Genomic DNA, 10,684 nt, shown 5'->3' with positions numbered 1-10,684 from the left:
GATTCGAGTACTGAGTCTCAGCCTAAGACACTAGCTAGTACTGAGGATGCTGATTGTGATGGTGCTTTCCAGATGTAAGATCAACACCTTTGGGAACTTTCTTAGAATGTCAGTTTTCAATCTCATGCTTTCTTTCAATGCTTTATTCAATCTCATTGATTTATATCTCAATGGGATTTTATTGGCAATTATTGCTACTGTATCACTGGAGATACTGTTAGCTTTTCAAAAGGTCAGATTTGAACTAATTTTCTTTTGGAGAGAAGAAGATTAATAAAACAAGTTTCACGAGTATCTGTAGTACAATGGTGTGAAGGATCACTCCAGTCTTAATTCATTTTTCTTCTGTCACCCAAGAAATAAGTAAGTTAATGAATTTCAAGAAGCCATGTAGAACTGAAATTGCCTAGCAAAATTCAATGGACTACATGTAGAAGACCTGGGCTGGTATTTGATTTGATACTTAAGCCAGAATTTTAAGTGTTGTACTCAGTATTTTGCATAAGTATAATACTTATCCATCTTTGGTATTCAATTGCTATAAATCTAGGTCAGCCATCTACCAGACGTAATTCTGGCCAGCTTGCAGTTTACAAACATGCTACACACAGTCATACCTTCTGTGTACAGATGGATTCATACATTGCACATTATTTGGTGTAAACTTTATGATGTCACAATTGTTATTAATAAGTATTTTGCTTAAATTTGGCTTGATAATAATAATAATAGGCATTTATGTAGCACCATCTATCTAGAAATATTCTATTCTGAGGCGCGTTATTATTATTACCCCGGCTTTAGCTCGAGCTGCCTTTCACCGCTCATGCATTCAAGGAATTAATCCTGCCGGGTACCAATTAACCTCACCTGGGTCGAGTGCAGCACAATGTGTTTAAATTTCTTGCTGAAGAAAATGAAAAATAATACTTAGATGTGATTTCAATACAAGTTTAAGAATTTTTCTTAGCCAAGTAAAATACTTGCAAAATCAATATTTTCAAATGAATACTGGACCTGGGCTGGTATTCAATTTGATGCTAAAGCCAAAACTTGCCCAGTTTTTTGCTGAAGTAAATCACTTATCAATCTTTGGTATTCAGTTGTATTTTGGGCTATTGGTACAGTATTTTGCCTAAATCAAGTTAGCTGTGCCCGCCTACCTGGCTCAAGTCTGGCTTGCGTGCAGTTTACAAACCTGCATATGCAAAGCCATACCTACTACGCACAGGTGGATTCATACATTGCACATTATTGGGCTTAAACTTTATGATGTTACAGCAGTTATTATTAAGTAATTTGCTCAAATTTGGCTTGATAAAGTAAAGTGTTTAGATGAGATCTGAATATGAGTTCATGCATTCGGCTTAGCCAAATAAAATGCTGAGTAAAATACTTCAATCATTTCAATTGAATACCAGTCCAGGGGCCCGTTGCAGAAAGAGTTGCAATCGATTGCAACTCTAAAAATCATGCGCAACTTGATTTTCAACCAATCAACAGCGCGCATTTGGGACTTGCGTTTAAACGCAACTCTTTCTGCAACGGGCCCCAGCTCTTTGCTGAAAGATGCTTGAACCAACAATGCAAACAAAAATGAAACATTTGAAGGCAAAGTACATATGATCCACCATTATGCTTTTAGATAGATAGTTTATTTTTGATCAATTACAAAAGTTTACTTATGATGCTGCCTTTTTCTTATTCTATTTTGTTCAGGCCTGACCAATTCCTTCAAGTCGATCAACCCCTGATTGGTCATGATAGTGTTTCTGAATTGAGCAGCTTCCATAGTCTGCGTTCCTCAGAGAGTCCTGATAGGCGGTTTGTAGCTCATTTCTCTTCCAACATTTGTAAACTGGGCAGAAATGGTGGTTCATAGGGATACCATAGTATTTTCATGCAAGTACTCTGACTAAATGAAAACAGATGTATTTAAGATTTTGCCATTCCTTTCTGCTTATGAAATATATAAATCCCCCAAAAAAATCAAGTTTGAGGGCCGTTGAATGTTTTCTTTTATTACCGAAGTATAAAACATGGGAAAGCTTCATTATTCCTCTTTACAATGATGTGCCATATGCTATGATTATGTAATCATTATGCTAATTATACCCCAGCCAAACCAAGTTTGTAGGGGTAAATAGGAATCTGCATATGGTCGGGCATTTGGGAAGCAGTCGGTCCGTCTGTTGCAAATTTGTACATCAAACTACTTCCTCAATTTTTAAACCAATTCTAATGAAACTAGCTGGGAACACAATAGTCATTGGGGAAGATGTGCAAGACACATTTGTACATGTGTTAGAAATTGTGTTGCCATGGTAATGGTATGTGATGGCAAAATTAGGTAAAAATCTTGATGTTCAAACTACTTAATCAGTTTTCAACTAATTGTCATAAAATTTGGCTTGCTCATTGATTTTGAAGTTAAGATGTGCAAGACATATCTTTTTGGTGTGTGTCAAAAATGATGATGCCATGGTATTAAATCACATATTATGGAAAAAAAAGACCTATAAAAACTCATTTTGGATAAAACTAGTTCCCCAGTTTTTGTCCAGTGCTCATCAAACTTGGCACCTATATTGTTCTTCAGGTAAAAACGTGTAATTCCTTTTTCGAAATGTGTTTGAAATTGTGTTGTCTTGGTAACAGCAAGTAATTGCGAAGAACTCACGAAACCTATTTCCCCCTGGGTTTTTTAAACATTGCTCTTAAAATTTGGCAAAAACATTCATCTTTGGTAAAGACATGCAAGATTCATTTCCAATTATTAGAAACTATGTTGCCATGGTAATGGCATATGGCGGAGGTATTTCACCTTCAGTGATAATTTTATTTTAAATTGAGGTCAATTGGTAAGTAAAAATTATGATTCATTTGTGAATTTCAGCTAAAATTACAATTTGCATTGGATTTATGAATTCATATTTTTGAGCAATTTTGGATCCAACCTACACTTATGAAATGAAATGATGCTTAATTTCAGAACCATGTACTGCTCAAGTATGAAATCAATAGTTGCACGAGACTCAAAAGAAAATGTCATGGAAGGACATGGCACCGGTTTTTTCATTTCAGATTCATGAAAAATGCTGCGAGGTGGATTCCACCGTGCCATTCAAGGGTTAAAAAATAGTTGGTTTTGGTTGTACTGATTTTCCAATAAAAGAAATAAAAATACCATAACGTCACAGAATTCAGGCCAGTGAGAAGCACAGTAAAGCTTAATTTCAAGCTCATTTTAATATTTGAGGGTTTTCTTCCAGGGGGGGGGCACTCAGTATATAATGCATAGTGGGTATGTGCCACGGAGGGGACCCCCATTTTTACACTCAAATTTCCGTTCCAAGGCATAGCATTTTTGTCTTTATATTGAGAAGAACAAAGAAAGCCGCTCCAAGGCGTAGCATTTTCTTATTGAGAAGAAAGAAATCTGCTCCAAAGCTTCGCATATTTTTCATTACGCCGTTCCAATCGCATTGATCTGCTAAAATGAGCTGCAATTTTGGTGAAAAGCAGCCGCCGCTGTCTTACCATCGCCTCGGCTCTCTGCAAGTGCACCCGGCATAGGCCACGCTAGCTGCATCATGCACACATGACCATTCCATAGGGATGCATACGCACTCACAAGCTGGCGATCGTTCCAGGGACCACCGTTTTCACAAACATTTGTCGTTCTGAAGCCTGTTCTGAGGACCCTCCTTTTTACAATAAGTCTGCTCCAAGGCCCCTGTTTTTTGTCTCGCCCGCGGCACACCCCCACCATTTTTTCAGTCGAGTGCCACCCCCCCCCCTGGGTTTTCTTAAGCAAATACTCAGCTGGCAAGTGGTGAAAATGCATAAAACATGCAATTTTGTGCCTTGTAGTTTTATACCTCACATCACATTTGCTCTACAGTAAGTTGGAAACAGCTGCTTTAACATTTATGTATGAACGCTACATACCCTGTACACGTGGTTTGAATAAAAATGAGTAAAACGGCTGTTTTCTATTCATTTTGGCCGCCGTAGAGCAAATGTGACCTAGGTATTATTGATTGGTGTATTATTTGTCAATTTTATTTTTCCCCCGTTGGTTTTGGTCATTAAAGTACTGACATTCAATGTCTGATTGGGAAAGTTGGGTTTGTGATGGGTGAGAACATGATGCATGATGTCCTGTACAATGCTTATAGTGATTCTTGAGGCAAGGTTACATTACTGAACATTGCAGAACTTTCCTAATTTAATTGTTTTGCTGTCACTTAAAAAAAAATACATCGGGCATCATTTCCTTTAAGAGCACTGAGAATATTTCTGTTTTTGTTAATCTCTTCCATGATATAGGAATCAGCAAGTTTATATGCATGCACCCCCAAGCTTACCAGCTATACTCAGGGTCATGAGTGACTGGAGCTCAGGCTCATCAGATGCAAATAGGAAGAAGAACCAGAGATGGCATTCTGTTTGATATGAGGTAGTTGAGGCAATAAACCTGCTGACATTCTTATTTCCATTTTGTCTCATCCCACTCGTTCTAATCCTATGTTATTTAAAATTCATTTGGTCTAATTGACATTCTTTCCCTACTACTACTAATACTACTACTACCACTACTACTACTACTACTACTACTACTACTACTACTACTACTACTACTACTACTAACTACTACTACTACTACTACTACTACTACTTCTACTATTATTACTACTACTACACTACTACTACTTATATTTTACCCAGGGAAGCCACTTTAGTTCTGAAAACTGTTTTACGTGCGGGTCCTACTTAATATAATAATGTTATTATTACCCAGGTTTTAGCATGGCTACCTTAATCGGGCGCTTGAGCATTCGAAGCATTTCTTCCTACTGGGTAACCATTCACCTCACCTGGGTCGAGTGCAGCGCAGTGTGGATAAATTTCTCACTGAAGGAAAACATGCATTACATCTAATATCCATTTGGCCTAACTCCTGGACCAACTGTTTGTAGAACTAGTGAATAGAAAACTCTATAAGATATTAATCTGGAAGTTCAGGTGCTATGGGTATTACAATGCTTACTTGGTACTGCTATCCTCTGGCAAGGCATCATTCTGCATTTGCTGTCTCAGATCCAGAAGAGAAATGAGGATTAGGGATTGGCTTACGGATTGATGACAACTGTCAGGTACTAGTACTGAAACCCTAGCATTTGATTTGCTGAAAGCATGAGTTTCAACAAATTCACACAGAGATAGAGAATTGTAAAGGTTAGGGGATCATTTTAACGAATATCAAGGAAACATTGAATTTAATTTTCTTTCTGTAGAATGCAATGTTATGAGACATTTTGAGAAGTTTTCATGAGATTGTGTACCCCTGTTTAGAATGTGAAGTATATAAACAAATCCTTGCCAAAGAGGTATTTTTGCCAGGCTGAGCTTTCCACCCTAATAGATTATTATTATTTTTTTTTTTAGTAAACATGTATTTAAACAGTTTAGTAGTCTACATATAAAATGGTTGTGTCATTTCTATAATTTTGAATTTTCAAAATTTTGATCACGGGTTTGACAGATAAAGAGAGCACGGGTAAGATAATTTGTGTAAGTGCCTCATATTTATATAAGAAATAATTTTTGTGGTAAAGTTGTGTTTTTGTATATCTTACTTTGGAAGGTTTGTATCAATTTTTATATTAAGTCAATGAATAGATAGTGAATGGTTTAAGCTTTAATGCAATCACAATCCTAATAGATTTGTGTACTATTTTGTGAAATGAAATTTTAGGTTACAAAGACTAGTTTTAAATGTATTTTTTGGTCTGATATAAAAGGGATGTCCAGGCTGAACATATTTATATCTTAATACATAGAGTAGAATTCACTGAGCAAAATGCCGAAAATTTGAATTATTGAAGTTTAAAGTTCAGCAATATTTCATGAAAACAGTCATCATGAATATTCATTAGGTGGGCTGATGATGTCACATCTCCACTTTCCATTTTCCTATGTTATTACATAAAATCATAATTTTTTCATTATTTCATACTTGTGTGAATAATATGTCTCCCTTATAATGAAATAAGTTGCAGCAATAAATATCCAATGCACGAAATCAGTTGTCAATCCAAATTTTCTAGTTCTTGAAGGAAAAAAATCGAATAAGCCTTATTTCATATAATAAAATACAAAAGAACAAGTGGGGATGTGACATCATCAGCACACCTAATGAATATTCATGATGACTGTTTTCACAAAATATTGCTAAAATTTAAAATTCAATAACTTTGTCATTTGTTATCCAAAAATATCTATTAAGATATATATACTTTCAGCCCGGACCATCCCTTTACTTAAGGAAGAAATGGATTGTGTGGTAAGTACCTCTTGTATATTAGCAAATGTGTACTTGACAGTATTGTATTTGTATATATATTGGTGATTTTGTACATGTATATTAATGTATATTATGTGAAGGAGTATATCAACTCTAATTTGAAAAGTAGAAATAATGGCAAAATCAAATAGTTAGGGAAAATAAAATGGCAAAAATGCACATGCAGATGAAATATATAAATTGATATTTTTATATTATTGCCATAGAAACAAACTGTCAGACTAACAATATGATCAAATGAAATATATTGGATAGGTTACAAACAATGTTACTGCGAATACATTTTTAACATAAGTGAAAATCCAACATGGCTCTTATAATGATTGACCATTTCATTTGGTTAGATATCGTTTTTAATCATATTTATTGATATTTGAAACAAACTTTCCATGGAAAGTACAATTTTATATATTATTTTTTTTAAACTATGACTCACATGTTTGAAACATTTTAAAGTCTAAAAAGGTATTTAAACAAACTTCCAATAACTGGAGATTGGAACAGAATGAAACTGTTTTGAAATATTGGCTTGATTTTCATAACAAGATTTTTAGATGTAAAAATATTAACTTATCGCTTTCAAATAATACAGGTTGCTATAGACTAGTTTGTTCCATGATGAAATATCCTCTGTTATCCTCATTTGTAGGTTAGCCAAAGTTTGAATTATTGTTTTAATTGTGGTTCAAATCATGTCACTTATGTAAGATACAGAATTATCTTGTTATTTTTTGGTGTGAACGCAATATTGAACAGCAGTATCAAATGCCAATGTGAACGCAATATTGGACAGCAGTATCAAATTTCAATATGATAAAAGTAAAATGAAATATGAGTTAACTTTTGAAAGCAAATCCAATAGATTTGAATACCGGTAAATATAGAAAAATCAAACAAGCATAATGTTGAAAATTTCATTGGATATTGATATTATAAAAATAAAAAGTTATAGACACAACCCTGTAATATGCAAATGAGAGAATCAATGATGACACACACACTGTCTTTTTCTTTTGTATATGAAATATTAAATATTTAAATTTTTGCAAATTTGCTACAATTATGAACCATCTTCATCTAATGACAATACATGCAGGTTGTAGCAATGGCAGTCTAATATATTCAAGGAGGAATAAAACCTTGATTCACATTATAATGGAGAAAAAATTAAGAAATTTCATAAAATAAATTACAAAAGAAATATTGAGTGGATTACATTATCGATTCCCTTGTTCTTATATTAACCAGAAAGTGCATTAACTATTTTCTAAAATCAAGCAAAATATAGTATAAATCAAAACTTTCTTATTTTACATCCAATATTAATGGACTGTTCTACCTTATATTTGTTTCATTTTCCTTTTTTCATTCAAATAAAGCTTTTGTTGGGGTTGACCTGTCTTTTATGATTGTAAGTTCTGGGACTCTTTGTAGAAACTGTTGCATTTTAAGGATGTTCCACCGTTATGTTTGTGCACTTTGATATCACAATGAATGGACAGATGAATAATCAGCTATAAGGTATCAGCTGATTTTTTCCATGATCTGCATTCTAACTGCTGACCCTATGTGTTATTCTACAAAGCTATATTAGCTGAAAACAATCCATGGACCCATTTTTTAATACCTCTATAATATCAGAATACTTTACTATGCAGTGCAAACTATGACGAATATGACCTTAAGTTTGAATATAAGGTAGAGTGGTTTGGCATCTTTCCTCCCAAAGATACAATGCCTTTGGTATGTTTTTTTTTGTATTTTAAAAAGTGAATGTGCTCCAACAAGAGTGCTTGTAGTTTGAAAATAAGCATATGAGCCCATATATTTTAGTAAAGTCAAAGTTCCCATTATTTCCTCAAAACCCCTCTGAATTCAATAAAATGGCTGTGTAGTCATGATATCAATGCAGGATGTGAATGCTCACATCACATACACAACTGTGGAATGTTCTAATGCTGCTTATATTTTTCATACTTTATAAGTCACGTGTGGGTGTATGTATGTATCTGTTCATATTTTGAAGATGTATTACATTAATACAATAATTGTGTGCAGTGTTTGACATGAATGTACCATCTCTACCAAACTATGTTATACTTGTAATAATGAATAATTCTTGTAAATATATATTTTTCTCCTATATATGTGATATATATAAGTATTATAAACACAATGATGGTATTGCCAAGTGTCAAATTTAGCTATATTGTTAATTTCTAAGCTGAAATGCTCCTGTTTAGTTTTAAAATAGATACTGCCTCTTTTTTTTTGAAGACTTGGAATGTCACTAAGTACATGAGGTAGACAATTTTAGAGTTGCAAATTCTATTGATGACTTGGTGTTTCAAAAAGTTTAATGAGTCAAGGGAATTAAGTGAAAATTAACTGCACAAACTTATCCATTTGTCACTTGCCATTACACAAGTACAGATTTCATGTTAATTTTGTGCTTAGATCTCTTCTCTTGAACAGTTGAAGACTTTATGCACAACATATATGTAAACAGTGGAATTGACAACAACAAATATTCAAAATGCAATAGAGTACATGCAATAATTTTAATACACTATTCTCCTTCATCTTCCATGGATCTTGGAATAGAATTGATGTTTTATACCTGTAAGAGCTTAATGTAGGCGATTTCAAAATATTTATGTATGTATAGTTTATGTATGTATATATATATATATATATATTTATGTATATCTTTATTTTACTAGAACCGTATATATTTTACTATCACACTGACCAAATCTATCACCCTCTATCTTGCATTCAAGGCTTTATGTTCAATCCCCTTCTCTTTTCATTCCTTTCTTTTTTTCCCTTTACATTCCTTAATTCCTTTGTCATTAATTTGATAAAGCATTCCAACTTACTTTTGAACTTTGAAGTCATTCCATTCACTGGTTTGTTTTTCATCACATATTAGTTTTTATACGCCTGTCCTAGACGGGACGTATTACGGTATCACGCTCAGTGTCCGTCCATCTGTCAACTTTTCCTTGTAAACGTGATAACTTCAGTTAAACTTAACCGAGGCTCATATAATTTGGTGTGTATGATACTAGCATGGATCCCAGGAAGCCTATCCATTTTGAGGTCAAAAGTTCAAGGTCATAGTGACATGTTTTCATCTTGCCCTTCTGTAGTCCTTGTTCACGCTATAACTTCAGTTTTAACTTAATCTAGACTCATATAATTGATGAATATTGATGAAATACTGAATATTCATGAAGAAAATGTTTCACCACCTAATGGAAATGTTTCACCACCTAAATTCAAATCTTTATATTCATTAGCTTCATTATTTTTTTTATCAAATTTTCTTCAAATTTTCAGCATTTATCTCTGTGAATTTTATTGTATTTATTGAGAAATTAATATCTTCAGCATGGAGTATCCCTTAAATGGTGAACAAAGCTATGATGTTGAAGAGGGACATAAATGGAAATTGACAAAATCAATTTTTGAAGGTCATGAAATTGAAAATCATTATATATATAAAAAAAAACACTTCAGCGCAACCTAACCTATAGGTTGCCCTATATTGTATTTATTTAGGTTGCCCTGAATTGTTTTCAAATTAATATTCAATTTGCATGTATGGAGGTACTGTGGATCAGTACTATGTAAGTGTGGAGTCATTCACAATGTATGGTGGCCCAGGGGGTGGGGGTGGGGGAGAATGGAATATAATATGTGAGGAGTCATTCATAATGTATTGGGTACTAGTGTATGAATTATGATTATTATTTTTAACATCTCTGATATACATGGTGGTTCATCGGGCTATCCATGTTTGCATTCCCATGTGCAAGTCTACAACATCAAGAAAGGTACAGGCCTCTTCATGTGTATTTTTTTTTGAGTGTGTATGTATTTATATATATGTAGGGGAAGGCGGGGTAAGTTGAGCATAGGGGCAAGTTGAGCCACCATCCTCAGTCCAATAATGAATGAGTCGGACATCGTGGTGGTGCCATATATTGATGGCCCATTGCATAACTCCTAACCCCACCCCATTTTTTTCAAATTTGAAACAAATAGTATTTTTTTAGAGGGAAAAATACAAATTTCAGCCAAAAAAGTAAAAAAGGGTGTGAAATAGACATAGACAAGTGCTTTTTACACGAACACGTCTTTAAATAAAATAAAGACATAAGAACAACATTGTAAGTCCAGGTATGGATCTTCATTCTTGTCGCAGTTGTTTACATGATGGATGCATAAGAAATGTGTGGATGCGAAATTATCACATTGTTAGGACTGGAGTAAGTTGAGCAAACCAACATGGGGCAAGTTGAGCCA

General features: G+C 33.9%; 1 long non-coding RNA gene across 1 annotated transcript; it reads left to right on the top strand.

Annotated features, from left to right (window-relative positions):
- The first annotated feature begins 1,730 nt into the window (after window positions 1–1,730).
- On the top strand, window positions 1,731–5,811 carry LOC121418629. Its single transcript, XR_005970491.1, has 3 exons — window positions 1,731–1,824; window positions 4,333–4,462; window positions 4,805–5,811. It is a non-coding gene; the product is annotated as an uncharacterized LOC121418629 (long non-coding RNA).
- Window positions 5,812–10,684: the final 4,873 nt, after the last annotated feature.

The sequence above is a fragment of the Lytechinus variegatus genome, chromosome 7 (genome assembly GCF_018143015.1).
Source record: "Lytechinus variegatus isolate NC3 chromosome 7, Lvar_3.0, whole genome shotgun sequence".
NCBI lineage: Eukaryota > Metazoa > Echinodermata > Echinoidea > Temnopleuroida > Toxopneustidae > Lytechinus > Lytechinus variegatus.
This window is presented reverse-complemented; position numbering and strand designations above follow the sequence as displayed.